Source organism: Leptinotarsa decemlineata, unplaced genomic scaffold, assembly GCF_025532065.1.
Source record: "Leptinotarsa decemlineata unplaced genomic scaffold, Ldec_3_MD MMD2_tig00001019_RagTag_RagTag, whole genome shotgun sequence".
NCBI classification, from domain to species: Eukaryota; Metazoa; Arthropoda; class Insecta; order Coleoptera; family Chrysomelidae; genus Leptinotarsa; species Leptinotarsa decemlineata.
The window spans coordinates 3348650-3374386 of NW_027412557.1; the positions used below are offsets into that span (position 1 = coordinate 3348650).

At 36.3% G+C, this 25737-nt stretch overlaps 1 protein-coding gene across 1 annotated transcript in view; it reads right to left on the bottom strand.

Annotated features, from left to right (window-relative positions):
* Positions 1-6518, bottom strand: part of LOC111512523 (para-nitrobenzyl esterase) — a 106295-nt gene extending 99777 nt beyond the window's left edge. Inside the window, exon 1 of the mRNA XM_074175336.1 lies at positions 6423-6518. The gene's annotated coding sequence lies outside the window, so the exon portion shown is untranslated. The remainder of the gene's footprint in view (positions 1-6422) is intronic.
* Positions 6519-25737: the final 19219 nt, after the last annotated feature.

The window sequence follows — 25737 nt, forward strand, 5'->3', positions numbered from 1 at the left end:
TGCTTGCATCACCCTCCTTCGGATGGCGAATGTTGATTTGTCTGTTGGTCTGGCCGATGTAAGTCCTGTCACAATCATGGCATGGTACTTCATACACTCCTTGTGACTCCAGTGGTATCTGATCCTTGGGATTACGAAGCCTGGGCCTTATTGTCCTTTCTGATACGAACGAAGTTGATATGTTGTGTCGGCGAAAAATTCTGCTGATTGTATCTGTTGTTCCTGCAATATATGGTAGTGTGGTCGAGTTTTTTGTTGTTTCCGTGTGGTCTTGGCAGCCGCTTTTACACTTCTTTCTGAGTAGTTATTCATTTGTAGAGTTGTTTCGATGATGTTCAACTCTTGTTGTCTGTGATCGTTGTTTGCCAGCCTCCTCGAACGTGTTATGAGTGTTTTTGCCACCGCGTGAATTTGTTTTGGGTGGTGGTGTGAATTTGCGTTTAGGTACCTATTCGTGTGTGTTCGTTTTCGATATACCGTGTGACCTAATGTACCGTCCGGCTTTTTTCACCACGTCTTCTCTCTTCCAACACGTACTTCAGACAGGACATAACATCAATTTCGATAACACAAAAATACTAGCAATGTGCCTGCCCCGTTATATACATATATATATACATATATATATATATATATATATATATATATATATATATATATATATATATATATATATATATATAAAAAATAAATAGATAAGTACTCTTTGATCATTCCCATATTGATTTCAATTTAAGAGCCACCGGTATACAGCTGTTTCAGCCTATTGGGCATCGTCAGTACCGGGCAGGCGGTCCTTGATTGAAGACAAAATGAGAAAAAACCAAGAAAGTACTTGATAAAAATAGCTGCGTAAACGCAAGCGAAACATAAGTGGAACCACCTATTGGTGTGACACCCAAGTCAACTTGCCAAGTTTTTATGTCAGTGTTGGTGGTTTGACCAATCAACCGACAACTGCGGTAGCAGAAATTTGGGAAGCTAACCTGAAATGCCATCGGAAAACGAATCCACATGTTTCTAGAAATGATATGAAATCTAGAAAGGTTAATGCAGTCAAGCTGCTGGAAAATAATTCCATGAAAATCAAAAAATAAATAGATAAGTACTCTTTGATCATTCCCATATTGATTTCAATTTGAGAGCCACCGGTATACAGCTGTTTCAGCCTATTGGGCATCGTCAGTACCGGGCAGGCGGTCCTTGATTGAAGACAAAATGAGAAAAAACCAAGAAAGTACTTGATAAAAATAGCTGCGGATTAACAGGGTCTTTCAGTCAAAAATATATACATATATATATATATATATATATATATATATATATATATATATATATATATATATATATATATATTTTAATACCGGAAAATTGAGATGAAACCGAAAAAACATTTTTCCCGTGTTATTTATATGTGAATTCTAGATAATTTTATACGACAAAATATATGAATGGACTTTTACAGACACTTTTCGAATAATTTGACACAAAATTATAAAAAAGGAACATAATGAGTACTAGTAAGTTTTGATATAGATTTTCATCAAGTATCGGCCAGTACTATTCAACATCATCCATGCGAAGGAGGGTGATGCAAGCAGCTTCATCTGACCAGAACCTGTCATTGGCATCGCTTTAGGCTTTAAAAGATTGAACACCTGAATAGCAAGAAGATTTTTGGACCTCTGGCAGAATCTTCCAGGATTGGCTCACTCCAAGGCGTTTATTCACCCTTCGAAGATTGATACCAAACAGTTGTTGGACTACAGTAGGTGAACTACGATGTCCAACAGGTCTTCTTACAGGTCACTGTCATTTGAATCATCATATGCAGAGACTCGGACTGTCGGAGGACAGTGTGTGTCGCCTCTGTTTGGAGAATGATGAAATAGCAGAGCACATACATTGTGCCTGCCCCGTTATATATATATATATATATATATATATATATATATATATATATATATATATATATATATATATATATATATATATATATATATATATATATATTCCCATATTGATTTCAGTTTGAGAGCCACCGGTACACAGCTGTTTCAGCCTATTATCTATTCATCTTTCATGGAATTATTTTCCAGCAGCTTGACTGCATTAACCTTTCTCGATTTCATATCATTTCTAGAACCACCAATAGGTGGTTCCACTTATGTTTCTAATATCTTCAATACAGCAATACTATCTTATTATAGATTCTGCTTAAGACTGGTATATGGTGATCAAATTTTTGTATTCCAGAATATTTCTCAATTCATAGAATTTTTTTTGAAGTCTGAGCCGTTTTACAACATAGTTTATGTGGTCATCTCACCTCATATGCCGATCCACAATAACTCCAAGATACTTAACCATTTTCGTTCTTTCTATAACAGCACAATTGCAATTTGTTGTATTAGTACAGTCTCTGTCATGTATATGGATTATGTTATTTCCAGGTTGATCGTTCTGTAATAGGGTGAATGTAATAAATTTAGTTTTTTTCACATTCAGACTCAGAAGGTTGTAATCAAGCCATATCTGGATATCTTGCAGTCCCTTTTCTGATTTTGCAAATGCCTCCTTCCAATTACTACCTGTGAATATGAGTGTTGTATTGTCCACATATGATATGAGATGACCTCCAAAATTGTTGATGAAACAGATACTATTGATGTAAACAAGAAATAGTATGGGACCTAAAACTGTTCCCTGTGGTACTCCTGTTTTAACTTTCATTGCTTCACTCAGGCTATTACACGAAAAAAAAGAGAAGTTTTTCAATAAATTTGTCATAACAAACTTGTATTTCATTAATCTTCATTACTTCTTCCCGTTTTTCCCCTTTCAGTGATTTGTGTAATTTATTAAAATTCATATTTTTTGCAAATATATTTGATTCAATTTCATTTTCAGAAGGTGACTTCATTGTTCCTGAGATTTCCAAGTATACTGGGTAATGCTCGGTGATATCGATTTTGAATAATGCCGGGCTCAATAGTATGATATCATGGTTCGCATTATTTTTACGAACGAAAATATGGTCTATTGTGCTTTGTGTATTAGACGTAACCCTGGTCGGCTAATTGATATAGGAGAAGTAACCATTTTCAGCAAGGATGTAGATGTATTCATAAACAGAACCGGAAATTTCATCCATCAAATTAATGTTTATGTCACCTATAAATGTGTCAATATTATTTTTTTCAAATCATAGATGTAGTCTTTCATGTCGTTCAGATAAATTTGAGTATCAATGGAGAGTAATTTATAAGATGCTGTTATTCCAATCTCAATACCATCAATAGTCAATGAAATTTGTATCAATTTGGTTTCAGTTAGTAACATAATTTCGACATCAGCAATAATTAATCCTTGATGTACACCAATACACCATCATTCTGATTTACCTTTGAATTTTTGTAATGTGCTGAATAACCTGGTATTGAATAATCACTTACCGACTCGACATTCCATGTTTCCGATATAATTATTATGTCCTTATGCTTATTCACTTCTTCTAGATAAATAATGAGTTCATCGAAATGTTTGTTGATGCTTCTGATATTAAAATGAATAACGGCCAACGCACTCTTCTTATTCTCTTTTCCATTAAAAAATGCCCGAAAATCATGATATTCTTGAGTTTCAATTTCCTTCTGATTATCTAAAATATCTTAAAATTTTGTCATTCTGTATTGATTACTCAAAATGAAACTGAAATATAGTATTCGAGTAGATACGTGTATGGATATAGAAATAGTTGAATAATCTGATATTATTCCAAATGAAGATAAAAAATAACCTATCAATAATAAAACAAAATATAATTTCTTGGTGGGCTAATGAAAATAATATTGTTCGAAATCTCCTAAGTTCCTGTTGGTAGAGTGAAATTACTTATCTTATTTCTTTCTATTAAGAAATTCAGACACAAAGGGAGTGTATCATTTAGTTTCGTTTATTCTTCTGCACCGAATAATTTATCAAAATCTTCATAAGACTTCAAAATACATATTTTATTATTATAATTGACAAAAATTTGTCCTTCGTAGGTCCAGACGCTTTGCAATGACGTTTTTTCAATAGCTTTATTAAGAATGTTCAACCTAATATTTGTTAAATCTTCCCTTACAACGATTCTGGTTCCTTTCAAAAACTGTTTCTTGTCATTAATTATTTGCTTCATCCCATGGGTTCCAAGTCTAATAAAAATTCCTCTTCTAAAGAAATGAACTATAAACGTTCAAGCCAGTATCGATGTAAGTACACAGTAGGTTGCATGGACTGACGCCTATCAGAAAACAACTACTCCCCTAGCTAATACCACGAAGGGCGTTGGATTATATCCGACAGGCGTCAGTGCAGAAATCTTCACAGAAAATGTCCTGCATATGCAATTGGCAATACAACTGAAAGAGTCGACCTTCAATTTTGGAACGGGCGCACTTGCAAGACCGGTTTCGGGCTTATTGGCCACTCGTCATTGCAAGATAATGACCATCATCGACCTAAAGTCAATGATATTCCATAATTGAAAATCGGAATTCTTTCAGAGTATTTCATTCCTCTTCCGAATTTGGAACGAACATCACGAAATGTCACTCCATCTAGTGGACGAGGTACTAAGCAACTGCATACCCGTAATTTGCCCTATTCCTCTGAATAAGGAAGAAAAACTTTCTTATTAGTCAGTGGGCTATGCTTGAAGACTGGCAGTAAACAAATCTAAAGAAATCAACTTTAAACGTTCAAGCCAGTCTCGATATACCTACACAGTAGGTTGAATGGACTGTGTAGGAATATCGAGACTGGCTTGAAGTGCATTTTTTAGATTTGTTTAGTGCCAGTCTTCAAGCATAGCCCACTGACTCCTTATTCAGAGGAATCGGGCAAATTACGGATTTGCACTTGGTTAGTATCTCGTCCACTAGATGGAGTGACATTTTCTGATGTTCGTTCTAACTTCGGAAGAGAAATGAAATACTCTAAAAGAATTCCGATTTTCAATTATGGATTATCATTGACTTTAGGTCGATGATGGTCACTATCTTGCAATGACGAATGGCCAATAAGCCCGAAACCGGTCTGCAAGTGTGCCCGTTCCCAAATTGAAGGTCGACTCTTTCAGTTGTATTGCCAATTGCATTTTTGCACTGTGTAGGTATATCGAGACTGGCTTGAAAGTTTAAAGTTCATTTCTTTAGATTTGTTTAGTGCCAGTCTTCAAGCATAGCCCACAGACTAATAGGAAAAATTCCTCTTGTTTTTCCTCGGGTTCCTGATTTTTTTCCAACTCTATAGCATAATTCTATATCTGCACTACTTATCTTAATTGCCATTTTTGTATTGAAAAGTTTGATTATGCCTTCTCTCAAATTTTCTCCATCAGTTTCCTTGTAATTGAAAATTCGTAGGTTGTTTTTCTTTATGCTTTGTCCCATATTGTCAAGTTTTTTGTGTATCACAGAATTTTCAATATTTACTTTTCTTGTGGTACCCTCGAGATTGTTCATTTGGTTTCCATAGTGTTGTTTTAGCTCTTTCATTTCCGTTTTTAGTTCGCTGGCTTTTTCTTCTAAAATTGAGAGTTTTTTATCGATGGATAACGTGACCGCCTCGGCAACACTATCAGTAATTGTTTTCATAAATGTCTGGTCTCTAAGGAACTTCGACAAGGCATTCTTTACTGCCGATTTCATTTCATCAACAACATCTCGCGTTAGAACCATTTTCTTAGATTGCACTTTTCACCAGAGTATGATACTGCTTCCTTTCTACAAGTACTCAACTTTCCAGATTTTTTTTATCTTAATTCACACAAAATTTGTAATGATATTGTAAGAGCAATCGAACACACGACCTATTCACAACATGCCATGTTATATATATATATATATAACATGGCATGTTATATATAATATATTATTATATATATATATATATATATTATTATATATATATTAATTATCTATAATATATTTTTCAATTATCTGGGTTTCTAGATTTTTATAATGACCCCAATGGAATATCGATAAAAACATGTAATGCTAAATATTCTACTGAGGTCAGGTTATATCACTTCTTTATCAAAATCAGAAACGGATCACTGAAATTGTGAACTGAATCAGATTATTTCTTTGTATATACAAATAATTTGTTAAGTGCTACTGAACTAGCATTTACATCTGCTAGCAATCGAAACCCCATCAATCCTTAACTCGCACAAGTTTCAACTTTATATGTGATACCAGTGATAGCTAGTTTACGGAACAGATTCATTTCTCATCAATATACATTAGTACAATTTACCGCAAGTACATAACATGATACTGATAGAAAATTTCAAATCCTTTTTAAGAAAGTATTATAAAGTACAGAATTATTTGGAAGAAGCAAATGCAAATAATAACAGCAATAATACTAACCTGTTGAATGTATGATACCGAAAATATTCCACCTTAATCTACTGATGCACGTGTTTCAAATTTTCACGAAATTTGTTTATATCATGCCGATATACATATCGCAATAAGGGTTTTGAAAACACAATTCGCTTCTGATAAGGCTGAATAGTTATCATATTTAAAAAACTGTTATTTTTCAATAGACCAGGAACAATTTCTGATTTAAATAAATTGATCGTCAGAAAATATTAGGCTGTTTCAAAAGTTTTGGTCGTTTTGATGTTATTCGACGTTGTAGCTCCATATCTCAATAAATATTTATTCTACTGTGTCGTGGTATATACTGATCGATAGAGAATTTTGTTCTCTATACATTGGTGCTGTTAATTTTTTCCAAATCTTTATTTTTTGTCTCTTTTCGCCTCATCACTATATGATGTCGTTAAGCGATTTCTAACGATTATTGGGAATATAAATAAACATTTAAATTGAGTTTTCTAAACACTGTTACGCCTCTGTGTGATGGTATGTGTCTAGTTGTCAAGGGATACCTACCTATCCTCGGAAACCAATAGTACGAGTCCTGTTTCATTTTCCTATCCCTGAAGAGTACCCTCGTTCACACAGTATGGTTTTAGCAGAACGTAAGAAAGGTCTAGTTTAGTAAGAAGTGTTAGTTCATTGTGTTGAATATGTGTTTCTCACATCAAAATGAACAGATCAAACCAATTGTATTTGACATTCTGTTAAATCTGTAAACAAGGTGTGACAGAATAAAGTGTGTTACTTAATTACCTACCTACCTCGAAAGGAGGCCAGCAAACCCAAAAACCAAAATTGGGACCCAACAAAGTGGTCCTTCCAGCCGAATTCTCAGTTTTGTACTCAATGATCTAAAAAGAAAAAGTAATTTTACACACTGGAAGAAGCGCGTGCTCAAGATTCTCTCTCTCTCTCTCTCTCTCTTTCTCTCTCTGGCCCCACATAGACCGTCACACACTTCGCAAACTCGAGGTTCTCAACACATACATTGCATCTCTCACGTGACGAATTCATTGGAAAAGGAAGATTACATTTCTCATTTAGCTGAGTCGCTCATCTCGCTGTCGATCTCCTCTCTGAAATGCTGTACCTAGCATACATCTGCAGCATACCAAGCAGGTACATCTGGGTGGTGAGAAAAATAGAACGAATGGTTGGTAATACGAGAATAGTTATACGAGAATCTCTCTTGGTAAAGGCTTTCTCCGAATATGAAAATTGCCAAGGGGAAATAGAAAACTCCATTGACGAAAATGATTTAGAACAAGTTACTCTTCAGAATGAGGATAGGGAAGCAATCGAAACTAAAATATCTCTCTGCATAGCAAAATGAAAACTTTGATTAAAATCTGACGATTTCAGATCAGACAGTAGTCAACAAAAGTCAGGAACTATCCAACAGTCTTAAGGTTAAACTCCGAAGTATGAATATTCCATGTTTCAGTGGAAACTATGGAGAATGGCGTACATTCATTGATTTATTTACAGATAGCGTACATAATGATGGAATGCTGGCGAACTCTCAAAAATGTGTGTATTTAAAATCGTTTCTGAAAGACGAACCTCTTTCTCTCTGTGAATTGAATATCTCTGATGACAACTATACTAAAGCTTTGGATATTTTAAAGACCCATTACGATAAAAAAATTGCCTGCCATAAATTGTCACATAAACGGTTTATTGCACGCAACTATTTCAAAAAATCCAAATGCGCTTCGCGATTTCAAGAGACAAATACGACAACATATCAATGGTTTAGAGGCACTTACGGTAAAGGTCATGTTCAACTGGGATTTACAGTTAATAAAAATATTCATTAATAAATTGGATAGGAATTTAAGAAACGAGTTCGAACTCGAAAGTTATCAAAAGTTTCTGCCAACTCTCGAACAGTTTTTCGCTTTTTTTGGTAACAGCGTGGGAATCTTCATCTTCTAATCAAGGTTATGAAAATAAGGGGTTATTTGAAATTAAATATAAATATTCGCATAAATCTCAGTCACTAAGTCATTCTCATGTGGCAACTGAACATGAAGGTGACCATGAACAAAAATGTATCTATTGCAAAGTTATAGTCACACGATTTACAAATGTAAAAAATTCGCTTGCGTACCTCTTCAGACAAAAATGGATTTTGTCTCAAAAGAGCGTTTATGTTTCAACTATTTCGGTAAAAAGCATTCGGTTTATCAGTGTACAAGGAATAGATGTAGAATATGTGCGGAAAAGCATTACAATCTTTTACGTGAATATAGGCCCACAAATTCGAACTTCGTGTCAAATCAGCATTTCGGTTACAGAGAAGAAATAACTCAACCTCAAACTCTTTCTCAAGGTTCTTCTCACACTCATTCTCAAGGTACTTCTCAGAATAATTCTCAAAGTTTACATGCACAAACTCATAAAATACAAAAAACATATGGGAGATGCTGAATCTCCCTCAAGAAGTCAGGTATTATTAGCACAGGTAACATTAGTGTCAGAAAATGGAAATACGTGCATTATTACGTGCATTATTAGATTCAGCCTCGCAAACTTCTTTTGTTACAACAGAAATAGTGAACATTTTGATAACTGATAATGAATTCAATATTCCTGGAAAAATACACATGCTCATTGAGGCAGATTTATATTACGACTTATTAGAACCAGGTATAATAAAAGTAAGACCAAATAATCCGGTTTTACAAAATAGCAAATTAGGGTGGATATTGGGAGGTGTTGTAAAATCTCATCCTATTGATTTCGTTTCTAATCTCAGGGTAGTCCTTTCTACTCAGAATAATGTTGCCAACATCATACCTCAATTTTGTCAATTAGAAGAAATCTCGGAAAAAGAGATCTTGTCTCAAGAAGATCGAGTGTGTGAAAATATTTTTTTATCTACTATAAAACGCAACAAGAATGGAAGATTTATGTTAAATTTGCCACTTGAAAATAATATTGAAAACTTAAATTCAGGTGAATCGTTCGAAATGGCAAAATATAGATTTATCTCACTCCAAAGAAGGTTAAAAAATAAAAATGAAAGTTTACGCTCGCAATATAAAATGTTCACAGTCACACACAAAAACGAAACAGTTTATGTGACTTCTTAGTTTATTAACTTAACTTGTTTTTACTATGTCTATATTTTATATTGTACCTGAAGTTAATAAATAATAATAATAATAGTAATAAGATGAATATGTGAAGTTGAATCATGGAAAATAATATGTTCCACTAAACATAAAAACAGTCGGTCGAATCTCATAACAAGTACTTTTCATCTCATCATTGCGTTATTAGGAAAGACAGTGCGAGTACGAAATTAAGAGTTGTTTTGACGCTTCAATGAAAACTACTTCAGGTCTCGCATTGAACGATTTTATGTATAAGAGTGCCACAGTTCAGGCGGATTCATTCGACATCGTCTGTAGATTTCGAAAATTCAAGTATGTCCTCACAGCAGATATAATTTAAATGTACAGACAAATTGAAGTCAATCCCGCTCCTAGGCATTTGAAGAATATTTTATGGCGTGAACATTCGAACGAAGAACTAAAATGTATAGAACTCCAACTAGAACTTTAGTTCATTTGGCTAACGAAGGAAGCATCTCTCACCCTCTTGCGTCACAAGCTCTCCTCAATCAGAATCAAATAAGTAGATATACATATGGATGAATACTGAAATAAGGTTCCAGGAATATCATGGAAATCCTCCTCAGATAACTTTAAAATTCATGGTTTTCTTTTCGATCAAAACAAAGAAGGTATACTTTGAGTTGGGGGAAAGGTAACCCAGTCGGAGTTATCCTTTGCTCAGAAACATCCAATAATTCTTTGCTCTAGAGATCATGTCGTTACATTGATTTTTAGAAAGAAACATAACGATTTACATCATGCAGGCTCACAAACCATCCGTTCTAATCTTCGCCAACGGTTTTGGCCAATCAATGGGTTGAGACATATCGAAAGAGAAGTTAAAAATTGCGTTATTTGAGATTGAAAGCATCCATAGCTCAACAAATAATGAGTTCACTACCTCCAGATAGAGTCTGTATTACTCGTCTTCTTCTGAAGGTAGGAGTGGACTTTGGTGGTCCAATTTCAGTTGAAGAATCTCGCCTAAGAAGAGCAATTATTTTCAAAGTATATATTGCATTGTTTGTATGCATGTGTCAAGTATTAGTACAGGTTTTCTGTTGACACTTAAGAGGTTCACTTCGCGTAAAGGATATCCTGAGGTTATTTTTAGTGACAACGGCGCTAATTTTAAAGGCGCCAACAATACACTTAAAAAAGTACTCATTTTCCTCAGGCAAAATGAAAATTCCTTCCAAGAGTTTTTATCTACTAACGAAGTTAAATTGAAATTCATTTCCCCTAATAGTCCACAATGGGGTGGCTTATGGAAAGCTGGTATCAAATCTACGAAGTTTCATTTGAAACGGGTCTTGAAAACAAGATCTTGAGTTTTGAATATTTAACTACTCTTTTGTGTCAGATTGAAGCAATCTTGAATTCCAGGTCGCTCTCCCCCTTCTCTACTGATCCCAATGACTACTTATGCCTTACACCGTTTTTTAACAGGTGAAAATATAACATCTTTTCCAGAATTGAATAAAATGAATATTCCCGAAAACAGATTGAAAATGTTCGATCATTGTCAACAAGCGCGACAGCTATTTTGGAAACGTTGGTCAGTTGAATATCTGAACCGGTTGCAACGTAAGCCAAAATGGACTCAGGAATGCAAAAAATTAAAGGCAAATGATTTGGTATCACTAAAAGAGAATAACGTTCCAATCTTGGAATGGCGGTTAGCTCGGATACTGGAAGTGATGCCAGGTTTAGACAATAAGGTCCGTATAGTAAAAATGTGCACTGTACACGGAAAATACAATCACAAAGCTCTGCCCACTGACGTTCATTTCTGCTGAAAGCGATATTTCAGCCAGCGGGGAGGTTGAATTGAGTTTTCTAAACACTGTTACGCCTCTGTGTAATGGGCTGTGTCTGGTTGTCAAGGGATACCTACCTAACCTCGAGAACCAATAGCGTGGGTCCTGTTTTCTTTACCTGTCGCTGAAGAGTACCCTCGTTCACACAATATGGTTTTAGGTTTGTTCTAGTTCTACGAAATTCAGGTTCTAGAACGTTTGGATCATGCGCAGTTGATATAGAGCGTTCTTATTTATTGAGGATAATTTCGGATTGATGAATCCTCTGTTCTGATTTCGACTGCGAAATGATCCTGAACCGTCTTGAACCGTCCCGAATCGTTTTTGCTCTCGAGGCTGAACTGTTGAGAACTGTTCCCTTTGTTCATGCGCATTCATGTGGAAATTTGTTTGGGCTATTTTCTAGGATGTTTTTTCATTCATTTGATTCAACTAATTGATGATTGAGGTTAGATAACATTTAAACTAACTATAAGGATACGCTGCATAACAAAATTGACATGATCAACAGTAATTTCTCGTCTTCATCTCTTCATGAATACGATAGGTGGCACAGTGGGCTCCTCAAAATGCATTCTGGTTTAACCAAGTGTCCGAGACTATTTCGGACTGTTTGAGATTTTTTGCTTGTACGCATCATGTCTTGCGGAGTTTCCAAACAGTTTCGGATGTCACAACCAGAACAAACCTTTCAGCTGAACCTACTTCGCATTATTTAATAATATACAGTCCACTGGAAGGGGGCCAGCAAGCCCAAAAACCAAATTTGGGACCCAACAGCCATTGTTTCTCTACGATTTCAAATTGAACCAAACAGCCCAAATAATTAACTAGGCATTTGGCAATGATAGTGTTAATGAACGCACTGTTCGACGTTGGTTTGTGACGAGCTCCGAAGTGGTCGATCTACAGTAATCCAGGACTAGGATTTGAGGACTCTGATGGAGACTAACCCATCAAAAACGCTGCGTGGGATGGTGGCAGAACTGGGCGTCAATTCCCATGCTGTTTTTAATGGTTTGAAACGTATTGGTCAAAAAGCCCTAAAAATGGGTGCCCCACGATTTGAACGATAGACAGAAATTGCCACGCTTTGAGGTCTGTTCTTCTTTGCTTTTGCGCAATCAAAACGATCCTTATCGGATCGTCACTTGCGATGAAATGTACCGAAAATTGCGTCAGCAGCAGCCGGTACTGGTTAACAGAAGAGGTTCGATCCTGCTCTACGGTAACGCCCGTCCGCACGTTCCACAAATCACCGTCCGAAAATCAAACGAATTGAGCGTCGAAGTTCTGCCTCACCTACCATAATCCCCAGACCACACGCCAACCGACTATCATCTTTTCAAGCACTTCGATAATTTTTTACCTGGTATAACCTTCGCCAATCGTTAACTTTATCGAATCCCTAGCAGCCAGTTGGTATGCTGACGGGATAAATCGACTTCTGTTGCGTTGCCAAAAGTGCATTGATTCAAATGACTCTTATTTAGAGTAAATTGAATGAGTATTCACTGAGATATTACATTTCGAAGTAGACTCATAAGAATGGACAAAACTTTTGAAACAATCTAATACCAGTTAGCAAACTCGATATCAAATTGAAGTGGAATGATCATTAGTACTTTCAGATAATTTTCTTAGAATATCAGTAACTTGACTCCGTCAGATGTTTGAAGATAGATTGATTCCAAAAAATCTGAGCATTGTTTGTCTTCATTTACTCATCTCCATTTTTCCTCTCTTCTACTGCCTCTCTGCCTGTTGAACACGTAATGAATCTCCCGTTTCTCTGCTTGGAAGAGCTCTAACTTGTTCATTACTTCTGAAACTCTGAAAAGCATTCCAGTCTCATGATCTTATTGTATTTTTCCTGTCCTTTTCATGAAATTCATTTCAACAATCTTATTCGCTACACTATACTACAGGTTCAGTTTTCGAAATTAGTCATGTAGGTACTTCGTAATGTACCTAATTCAGATAATCCGTAAATTACGTGCCTTCTGTATCCAGTGAGAGTATACAATACAGGAATTGAATCAAAAGGTTGATACTAGATTTTTCTTGTAACATCTACAGGATGATGTACTCCAATCAGTCCCCACCCAGAAATGCTCTATTGTATCTGATCTTTGTATGAACTTCCAAACACATGTTCTCGATTAATAAGTTTACTTATGAACATGAAAAAAATGAGGGGTTAACACTCCTGAATGCTTATAAAAGTTTGGAATTTGGAGTGTATACAAAGAATAACAGTCTTTACAGTTTCTCTGTCAGCTTCCACAACAGAAAATAAGAGGTGGGTTCCATTTCGACAAATATATTAAATAAGTTGATAATGTAATGTAGACTCAGAAAATTTTCTACTACTTCAGAGGGGCCTGACTTTTCCATTTTTTTCATAGTACTGGAAAACACTGTATCCTCATGTATTCATTGTGTTTTTACACCATGATTCTCATGACACCGATTCCATCAATCTTGTTTACCTAGTTTGAACAGGTCCTTTGTTCAATGTATTCGCCTCCAGTGATCCAGTGACTCATATTCGCATAAAATATGACAAGCTCTTTGTTGTATCACCTGAAGTTGCATTACCTGAAATTGAGATCCCCGTTGTACAGCCTGTTTTTGTTCAGGAATCCTCTCAATTGAAAGTGTAATTGATACGGACCGATCCCTGATTCGTTGAAACAGTTCTTCAGTTCTTTTCTCGGGCGGTTTTTTCAGAAAGGTTCTTCGGTGTGTTTCTCCGGGTAGAGAGTGGTGTCTTAGTGTAACCTCGAAAATGATTTGAAAGTTTATTATATTCAAAATGAAAGCGGTATATTTCTGGGAGAGATTAACTTTTGGTACAGAAAGGATCTGGCTTTCAACTTCTCCATCAGTATTCAATCTTCCAAAGAAAGAAAGCAATTAATTTATAAATAAACTCTTTACACAGATGTGTAAATCATGCAAAGAAGTAACTTTCAGACACAAACTGGAAGAAAAAGGCCTTTCGAAACAACAACTTTTATATAAACATTATATTATATCAAAAAACTTATTCATATTCAGTTTGTACTCCAAACATATGTAATGTATTCAAATCATATATCATTTACAAAATTTCTACACAATATAGTATATAGAAGAGGTTAAATTTCACTTACTTGGAACATTGTCATCCTCAATGTCTGACATTTGATGTTTAGGAAAAAGACACTTATATTATGGCCTCTTCAGCACCAATCTGTATAACATCACAAGATAAACTACTCAATTCATTCATAAAATTACGATGAAGCCAATAAAACCCTTATTATTATTATTGTTATTACGTATGAAAAAAGAGTCACAAGTATTTTGAATCGAATTTGCGGAAAATTAGACATATTTCAACAAGTGTTGGGCAACACTTACACAAAGAAAACGCAACAGTTCATAATCTACAATTGATTTCGCAGAACAAAAAAGCCGAACGACTTTGAAGAATGTACACGGAATAAAGAGCTGTTGCTTCAAATTATTATGTACAAGAAAAGTGCCGTCGCTCTCATTGCCCTGGTCGAAATCCTTTCAACTGATCATCTTCCCTCTATCCAGCGCTCCCACTGGGAACCCCTACTCCTTCTAACTCACCCCCCTCACGCGTCATCGCCGCATAACGTCGACAACGCGGAAGGACGAATCAGCGGGGTAGAAGACCCTTTTTCTTTATTTCCCAAAAATAATACAACATAAAATACATTTCCAATAACACATATTTCATATTAACTCAACTCATTTATTCTGCTACCCTATACTTTCAAAATAATAAAAACACAAACAAAAAACTACATTCCTGATCGAAATATATATATACCGTGGTCTTGTTCTTTGTCCCATATTACATATTAACTCAACTCATCTATTGCACTACCCTATACTTTTAAACAGCAAACAAATCTACCTTCCTGCTCAAAATATACATCCCATCGCCCAATTTGCCAGGTCTGAGTAGCCTTTCTTGCCTGAATAGCCTGACCAGGCTCTCATGTTCATATATGTTTTGTTCAGCTGTAAGCAGCAGCTTTCTCTCTCTCTCTCATTCGTTACTCACCACGTTCTCCGCCCATTCATTCACGAATCTTATCCAATCATCCCTTCTTCCATTCTCTTCCCTGGTGTTATCTCCCGTTTTTCTCATTCACGCCACCCAGTCCTGTCCCCATCTACCGTCCGTTGCTGGTTCCCCGTATCCACAAGGGCACGGCACTTCCGGTTAGACAGGTATTCTGTGAAGTTACCGTGCCCTCGACAGCTCCAGCGATTTATGTCCAACTGTTTTACAAAACTTGGAAAACAGCCGCCCAGTCGTACCACACTCCCATTCCCTTTGCCAATCGCCCTTGATGTATTCCTTTATTCTCTTCCACTCTTCATTCTTAATACCTATCTTCTTCACGTCCCATGTAACGTTCTATCTATTCAGCCCTTTGGTTACTTCCTCGTACGCCTTCCGATTACCTAGGTTGTTTGCTGTCACTGACTATCATACTGCTCTTTTTCATATTCCACATATCCATCACCCTCTTGATCGCAATCAGCTCTGTTCGTTGACCCTTTCATTCCCTGTGACCCATTTTCCCCCTTCTCTCTCCCATGCTCAACTTATACCTACTCTTCCTTCTTCTGCCCTTATCCCGGCGTCCACATGCAACTTAGTCATTCTTTTTCCCCCGCTTCCCCCAGCAATATTCCTTGCATCCATGGGAATACCCTATCTCCTCCTTTCACTCTGTCCTCAACCTTTCTTGTACCGTTCGTACTCCATTCATAGTATCTTGTCTTCGCTTCTACCTGTAGCGGACCTACACCTGAAATCACGCAGAGTGCAGCCGTCGGCGTCGTCCTGTACGCCCCACTTGAGGCGATCAGGAAGGGCCTCTGCGCTGCGCTCAGCTGCCTTTTCACTCTGTATCCCCATACTTGAAACCGGTACAGTACCTCAGTTTTCCCGCCAGTTCACTCATTCTCTTTCTCATCTCCTTGTGGTGGTCAATGAATACTAACCCAGTGTCCACCATAATCCCGAGGTAGCTTACATTCATTCTTATCTCTAGATCACCCTCATTTACACTGATGACCGGAAGTCTTTTATCCCTTCTTGCTATTATGTACATGCATTCTGTTTTTCTCACATTGTAACTCAGCCACATCTCTTCCTTCCATGCTGTACAATCATCACAAACCAGCTTCCATCTCTCCTTTATGCTTCCGACGGAGTTGCCTTCGATGATGACCAGCTGATCGTCCGTGTAGTCCTGCACTTGTACTTCATGCGCTCCAATACCTTTTCTATCTTCCATATTTCTCATTTTGGTTCAAACCATGCCTCCATCAGAATCAAACATAGGCTAGAACCCTCTGGGCAGCCTCTGTTCACCGTTTCAGTGACCCTCCCAAAGGAGACTGTTCTCTCCCCTATAAAACACATGCATGTCTTCCCATCTTTCTCTGGCATTCTCATTCTTCTCATACATTATTCAATTGCTATTGCCTACGCAGTGTTAAAGGCGTTGGACAGGTCTAACGCCATGACCAGACTGTGCCTACTTGCTCTCTTGTTCTCTTTTATTCTTTTAACCATTTTCTCTACTGCCATTACCGTATCCATTTCTGTATAAAGCCATATTGCTCTTCGGATCAATATGGCTTTAGACAGAACAACTTCCCTATCGACCTCTTCTTTCGTGTCTAACCTTCCTGGGTGATAGTCGGTGAGCATCCGCTCTAGCCCTTCCCAGTTGGTGCTTCTTACATTCGTTACGGTCACTCTTCTCATCTTCGGCAACACCATCACGCAAAACTCAATCATTTTATGATCACTCAGTGTCTCTCTATGCTGACCTTCCAATCATTCACCTGCACGTTTCCACTTATGGTCAAATCGACCCAACACTCGCCCCTATTACTGTAGAAAGTGACCGGACTTCTACAAACATTCTCGATCATGTATCCCCTTTTGTTTACCCAGTCTAGCAGATCCTCTCCTCTCTCGTCCGTTGTGTTACCACCCCATGTAACGTTCTTTGCATTCACGTCCCCGACCAAAATCTTTATTCCTTCCCATTCATCAAAGATACTCCGAATTCCATCCATTCTGATATTTCTTCTTCCACCCGACTCATCATACACATTCATGATTCTCATGCTTTTGCTCTCATTCTCTACAACTATCCCTATCCCATTCGTACTTCTTGCATTCATGAGGGCCAAGCTTTCCACGTTGCTTCGAACCCATGTTCGTACTTTTGTTCCCTCCCCCCTCCCGTCATGTCGTACCCATCCATCCTTCCCATGCCGGTTCTTTTTCCCAGGGCTCCTGCAAAACACACCACTGCGGCACCTTGCTCTTCCGCGATCTTCTGCAGTAGTGTTGTTGCTTCTCGTCCTTTCCCTACATTAATTTGCAGTATTATGAACATAGTTCGTCCTTCTTCTTTGCAGCTCCACCCTCCTCATGTACACCGGCCACTTCGGGTCTATCGCCGAGTGCCTTCTCTCGCTCGCATCGACTCCGGCTCTCTGACAGTTAACGCAACCGAACCCCCGATCACTCCTACTCCGCATTTGTGGCACACCGGTTTTTGTCTGCACGCCTTTGCTGTGTGTCCAAATCCGCAGCATTGGTAACACACTGCGACACTGTCGTGTTCAACATTTATTGTCATTAGGTCAATGCTCACTACCTCCATTCCCATCAGTTTACGAAAGAGCTTCGGATCCACTTCAACAATCATATTCTCTTTCCATTTGTTCCATCTGCACTCTCTTCTCTTTTTCACTCTCACTTGCTCTACTTCCTCCTGTGTGAGGCCTTCACCCAGTTCAGTGAGAGGTGGATCAATTCCCCATTCCCATATGCCTTCTTTACACCTATGAGCAGAACGTGGGGATTTAGCTTTCGATCCGACTTCACCTTCACCCTATTATCTTCCTGAAGCACGTTCATTATCTTTTGTTTGGCCTCCTCTGTACTTCCTTCCACCACAACTGCCCCGCTCCGGTTTCTAATTAACGCTTCCACGTAGCTCATGCACCCTCCTTTTATGAGTTGTTCTCTGATTATTCTTGCTGCCGGTGTTGCGTCATCCTGGTCAGCCTTTACAATTACAATTTATTTCTCCAAATAAGGTGGTGTTTTCCACTCCTACCTTGGCTGCCCTGACCTACCAATTTAATTGAATAGGTCCTCTTTTCCCTCTTTCTCCTTTGACTACTCCTATGCCTATTCTGGACTTCCTGAAAGCCCTGTTCAGTTTCACCATCTGTCTCCATTTCCGTTGTTGTAAGACCGCCTGACCTTTTTCTGGACGTTGGAATATTTTCCCGCCGTACTGTCCCTTTCTTGCCGAGGTTTGATAGACCATTTTTTATAAATATGTCTTTCTATCTCCTTTACTATTTTCTTCATCCCTTTCCATTCACTACCTATTCCATTAAACCATCCAACCATTCCTTCTAGTCTCACATCCAATGCCGTTATGACTTCCTTTTCATTCTCCTATTGTTTCAATCTTTTCTCTATTTCTTTCACTCTTTCCCCAAGCATACTGTTTCTCACCTCTAACTCATTCAGTCTCGTTCCCATCTTAGCTGCCACTTACAGCATTCTGCTCCTCCTTATTTAACTGGATCTTTCCTGATGAGTACCTGATCGTAGCCTTTTAAATATTTCAACCATCTCTCCGATCCTGGAAGTCAGGTGATAGGGATTCAACTTGAGGTCCCTAACCTGTCTGTCCTGCCCTGATTTCCCTATCTCTCTAAATCATTCTTCCGCTGCTTCCCTTTTCTCTTCCTATCGTAAACTTCGGTTTAGCTCATCTCGCAGTGGCTCTATTTTTTCTTCCGATCTGTTTAGAATCTCCTTAGCTGTTTTCTGCATCGTAAATCTCGCTTCCTGAAACACTGTGTCTATCATTCCTTATTTTTTAAGCACTTTCCTAGTTGCTGTTTCATCCCCTCCTCTTGAATGAGGTGGCGTCCTAGGAATTCCAATCCTCAGTTGAAAAATATCCCATTCGTCTATGGCATATGTTAATATTAAAATATTGAAAATAAAAGAAAATTAGTCTCATCATTCAAAATATATATGTATATATATATATATATATATATATATATATATATATATATATATATATATGTATATATATATATATATATATATATATATATATATATATATATATATATATATATATATATTATATATATATATATATATATATTATCTGTCAAGCTTTTGGTAGATGCATTACCTTCGCCAGGACAACTGAAATAGATCGTAAGTTACTTATTTTATATAGATATAAATAAATGCACAGTTACTAACGGAAAAATAATACCAAAAACTTGAACAAAACGAACAGAACTAAGAGGCATAACAATTTTTTAAATATGTAAGATTTTGACAGAATGTCATGTGAGAATATTCTGAATACTAGGTGATTTTCTCCTATCTTTCTCGTATTTTACTAAAACTGTTGTTTTTGTTAAGATCTGTTTTCTTGTTCAAGCAATCTTCTTCATCATTGATGTGGGTTATTTCGCACAATGTTCAATCAGTTGAGTTGGTTTCTCTATCCAAAATTTCTGTGTTCCCAAAATCCATTTTGTGATCCTCCTTATTGACGTGTTCACTCAATGCGCAAGAATTAACGTTTCGTCTACAGTCGCTTTTGTGTGAAGTTATACGACTGATAAGAGACCTAGAAGTCTGTCCTATATATATTTTGGTACAATCCATACATGAAATTTTGAATGTTGTGTTTGATTTCTGTTTATTCAAAATTGGAGTTTCAACTTGACTACATAATTTAGATATATAATTCAGAATTCCTTTTAGAAATTCTGAAGGAATACATCAATTAATTTGGTTATTAGAATTGAAGGGGTTATTATTATTATTTGGTTATTAGTTCTTGCATATAACGTAATGATTTATAAATAAAGGGCTGTACTAGATTGGACAAACTTTTGTTAAGTAAACTGGGATGAGTAATTCTAATAATTCTATTTTACAATGAGTTTCATCCTGATCTTTGCATCACAAGAACTGGTTCAAAAATGAAGTTTTCATTCAGAACCTCTATTCAGAGTAATGAATCCTTATAAAGGTTGAAATAAATATATAATAATTAAGGTTTTACAGTTTTCAATGTCAATACCGCCACCTTTATTACTTTTATTAATTCCAAATTAATATAAAATACTAAAACGTGTTGATTTATTGTAAACAATTAATAAAATACGAACAGAAAAATCATTTTTATATTCACCACTAAATGTACTGATATGCCTTCAGGTTCTTCAATAATTGGAACATTCAACAAATTAGCAACTTCTTTTGCTATCCCTTCTCAAATAGGACGCTGCTCCCTGTTCTTTTCAACAGTTCCGTAATTTTAACAGCAACAGAAAGACCACAAATCTGCCTGCCAAAATGACTCATCGTCACCTCCAGCACACTATCTAATCGGTCTGTATTATTTGTCAATTTGTTCGTTACCTCTTCATGATGAATTATGGATGATTCATGGGAATGCTTTGTTTCAGCTACTTTTTTGTTTATTTGGATTTAGTTCATTAGAAAATGTTGTCTTAATTGAAAAAAAATATTTTGAATATTACAGGTTCGAACTTTGATTGCTTAAAAAGTGTTCTATGAGGAAAAATTAAATAACAAATTAATGGAATAATGACAATAATAAAACAACAGAACCGAAATATTTGGATGGGTAACATAAAAAAATCAACATCAAAAATAAAAAAGAAATTAAATAAAAAATACCTACTAATTTGTAAAGAAAACAAATTATTGTGATCTGAATGAAAACAAATGGGTTGAACAATGAGTAAAATGTCAATTATATGCAAACAATTGAAACAGAAGAAATATAGAAATGAAAACAAGGAACCAAAATAATAAAGATAAATGAAATTCCAAACCAAGCTACTTCACGACACGTGTCGATTATTAGTTTCCGCAATCGTCCTTATATTATATCATTTCTATTTTTATATCACTTTTATTTTTATTGATTTCATGCAATCCATATTTCACTTGTCGTTTGAACTATTTATCTCAACCAAAAAGTGTGGGTGAGAGATATCATCGAAACTTTGCATTCTTTTGAAATACCTCCTCGTGTTGAAGCCATTATGTGTGGAATATAACATCGTTCAAATGTCCGCCACGAATTCTGTATGGAGCGCATTCGTAACGTCCAATTTTCCGTGACTCTCGCGACGCATAAGTCAGGCTGAATTTACCCGATGTCATGGATTATGTTGGCTTTGAGGGCCGCTATGGGGGATGACCATACCGTCCAATCGCTCATGAAAAGTAGAGTCATGTGGGGTAAATGTACGCAATTTCTAGTGAATTGCTCCCAAAACAAAAGTTTTAGTCAATTGAGATAAATCAACGTTTAGTCTAATGTAATAAATCTTTTTAAACAAAAACAAAACATAAATTTTTAACTCTATTAATAATTGTTATTTTAATTGAAACTTTTAATCAACAAGGGAAATGCGGACACTTACCCTCATCGGTGGGAATGTGTCCGCATGCCTTTGGTTAAGTGTACGCAACAACTACAAAGTGTACGCACGACAGAAACTCAACTTATTGCACATAGATCACAAGTAAATATGTCAGTCTCGTAACTGGTAGAGGCTTCGTGTCACCAAGATTTACAAATTGTACACTCAATCCACACTTCAGCCGTATCTCCGTAATTTTCTCGACATAACAGACAATAGTATTCTTGTTTCGAAGATGTATCTGTAGCCTTATCTTTCTTAATATTATATTTCTTCTTCGGATTGATATTGGTTTTCATGTCCATCTTTGGTATTCTAATCTTCTTAGATTTTTGATCAATTTGTTTTTGTTTCTTCTCCAACTTATTTTTAAAAGGACTATTGGTGATTATATTATTTTCGATTTGCTATAATTTTTGCATCAAGTCTGACTGTGCTTCGCCTTTGGTAATGGGCTTATATCGATTAAAGAAATATGAGACTGGTTATCGTTCGAAATGTTACGAAGGATAGAGAGCGAAATAATTTGTTGCTCCTGAAAGTCTTCTATTTTGTCCATTGGATCTGAAAGTGCGTGTAATGGTTCATTGGCTTTGTTTATTTCAGCTGCAGCTTCCATGTTCCGTTGTCTAGGTAGTGTTGAACTTTGTTGATTATGCGCTTCAGCAATAGTTGCAATGACGTGTTGTTCAGCCAGTGATGCACTTGGTTGACGATGCGTTTCATCAATAGTCAAAATCTCTTGCGATTTTGCCAAATCCGCAGATGTAGAAGCACTTGATTCTCGTGCAGTAGATGCAATAACTAAAGCTCGATGACTTTGTCTATCTTGAATTTCTACTATAGTTACAGAATTTGAAGTAGATGGATTTTGAGTGACAGCTTCAGATGGACAAGACATATCCTTAACTGAGGATGGTGGGAAGTTTGCTACTGTAAACAGGGTGTCATCGTTTGAATATATTCCAGAGACTCTGAATGCGGAAGCTGCATTACCAACAGTTGCAACTTTTCTAAAGGCTCTGTCAGAAGATACTTGGTATTGATTAATAGATCCACCGGGATGTTGTGCCATCCATTTATCAGATTTTATTGCGTACTGACTTTTCAGAGGACTGTAAATGACCCTATCCAAGGGCTGTAACTTGTGACTGCTGTGAGGTGGCAGTCGAGAAAAATCAAAGATCTAATGAAAGCACAATCAGTTACGAGTTCACTCCCAATTCCACCTACTATAATGAAGTGAGTTTTGAAAAATTTTTCTTTTTATTATGTACTGAAGTTTATTGTGAAAAATATAATTTCTTTAAATGAAATTCAAGTAGTTCAAAAATTGAATTATGTGATACTCTTGAATCCGAGTGTAATTGGATTTTATGGACATTTTTTTCCCAGGACAAATCAAGTTGCTCTGAAGTTGATGTTCATGAAACAGTGAAAAAAACAAAATGTCCTCCACAAGGTCTGGCAAGAGTCATCAGTAATGAGTTGAATCCCATAGAATCTATGGCTTCGTGTTCATTTTCTTTAGTAGACCCTACATTTTCATCTGAAAACATAGAACCCCCCAGGAAAAAATCAAAAGCCCTTTCGAACAAAAGAAGACCTCAGGCAGGAGTGAAAACTCTAACTTCTTCAGACGTGTCTGAAAAATATAATATGTTATTAGATAGAAGGCTTGTTTTAATTAAAAAACAAATACAGCAAGCCAACTCAGAAGAAAGCTTCTGCAATGAAAAACGAAATCGCGACATGTAAATTCTTAAATGGCAAGAGGAAATCTGCAATTTGCAAAAAGAAGAAAAAAAATTGAAAATTGAACTTCTCAAAATAGTAATCACATCGAAAAGGACAATCTAGTATATATTTGAACTTATCAGTTAGGTGATATACCGATTTAAAGGAGTTTCTTGTTTTTGACTAAACTTGCTTTCAGAGAATATTGTTTTATTTTATTTTTGATATATGTGATTGATTTATGTGATATTTGACCGAGCTGTTAAACGCATTTTTGTTGTTTATTTCCTAAGAATATTTTTTGAATTTTTGTTGCTTTAGTTTTTTGGTAATGAAAAATATTTTATTTATAACATTTATAAAAATAAAACATTTGTATTTTATTCATTGAACTGTTTATTTATAATCATAATTGTCTAAAATAATTGTTGATGAGATTTTGCCTGAAGTTTAAAACGTTTCGCTCGAGCACACCCTCAGGAGGTATGTAATCAACATTGCCTTACACAATCAAATAATTCATATCTTCCTCGTGAGTATCTTCTGGTAACTGTGGAACCTCCTCATTATTATTTATGGCAAGGTTATGCAGAACAGCTGTAGCTACAATTATATTACAGCTTGGTTCTACTCCATATCTTGAACCATATGCTAATATAGGAAACCTTCTTTTCCACACACCTATTTGCCCCTCTACTGTATTCCGGGTGCGGATGTGGGATTCATTATAGAGTTGTTCTGCTCTGTTGGCAGGGTTCAAGCAAGGGGTCAGAGTATAATTTTTATTTGTATATCCACTATCACCTGAAAAAGTGAGGCAAGGTAAAGAACTGTGTCTAAAATTAAATCACTCAGAATGAGAGAATTGAAAAGAATATAGTTGTCTAGAATAATTTGTTGGAAATGCAATGAGGTCAGTGCAAAAGTGTAATTACAATAAACCTGAGTTACTTCTAAACGTTATATTAAACATCAATAATTTATATATATATTGATGAACTTTTATCTGACAGTCATTCATTTACATACAAATGTCAAACAATAATTGAAAATAAATTATTGATATACAATACAGGGTGTGTTGCATTTTCAATTACCAACACCCCCACTAAAATGCGGTTGAACATCAATATTCATTTTCTCTAAACATATATCATGTTTTCGTCTGAATAAGGGTTTCGTCAAAATATCAGCAGCCATGTCTTCCGATCCAATATACTCTATATCTATATATCCGTCTTGTAGTTTTTGTCTGACAAAATGATGGCGAATATCAATGTGCTTAGATCTTGCACGGTAACCATCGTTGGTTGATAGATTTATTGCACTCTTGTTATCACAATATATCAAAAGTGGTTTCTTGAGTGCTTCTGGCCAAAATTCCTCTTCAAACTGCTTCAACCAGAGAGCTTCTTGCGTAGCTGCTGACAAAGACATATATTCGGCCTCAGCTGTTGATAACGCAACAGTATGCTGTCTTTTACAATTCCATGAAATCGGCCCTCCTTGTTGCAGAAGTACATATCCAGTACACGATCGCCTATTGTCAACATCGCTTGCCCAACCAGCATCACAATATCCTTTTAGTCTGGAATCAGAATTCTTTGTGTATACCAATTTAGCATACATCGTTCCTTTCAGGTATCCAAAATTCTTTTTACTGCTGTCCAATGAGCCTTGCCGTAATTTTTGTTGAATTGACTAACAGTATTAACAGCATAAGTGATGTCTGGTCTGGTTCCTTGTGAAGCATATAAAATACTACCAATGACTTCCTGATACGGTATTTTAGTCATTTCTTCTTTTTCTTTTTTATTCTTTGGAGACATTTCTTGAGTTAATATTTGATTTGGGTCCGTTGGAGTCAGAGCGGGTTTGCAATCTGCCATGTTGAACTTTTCCAATAAAGTTTCAATGTATGTTTCCTGGTCTAGATATATTTCACCTTTATCTCGATTTCTAGTAATTCTGAGTCCAATACAGGTCTTCGCTTCACCCAAATCTTTCATCGTGAATCTTCTTTTCCAGTCT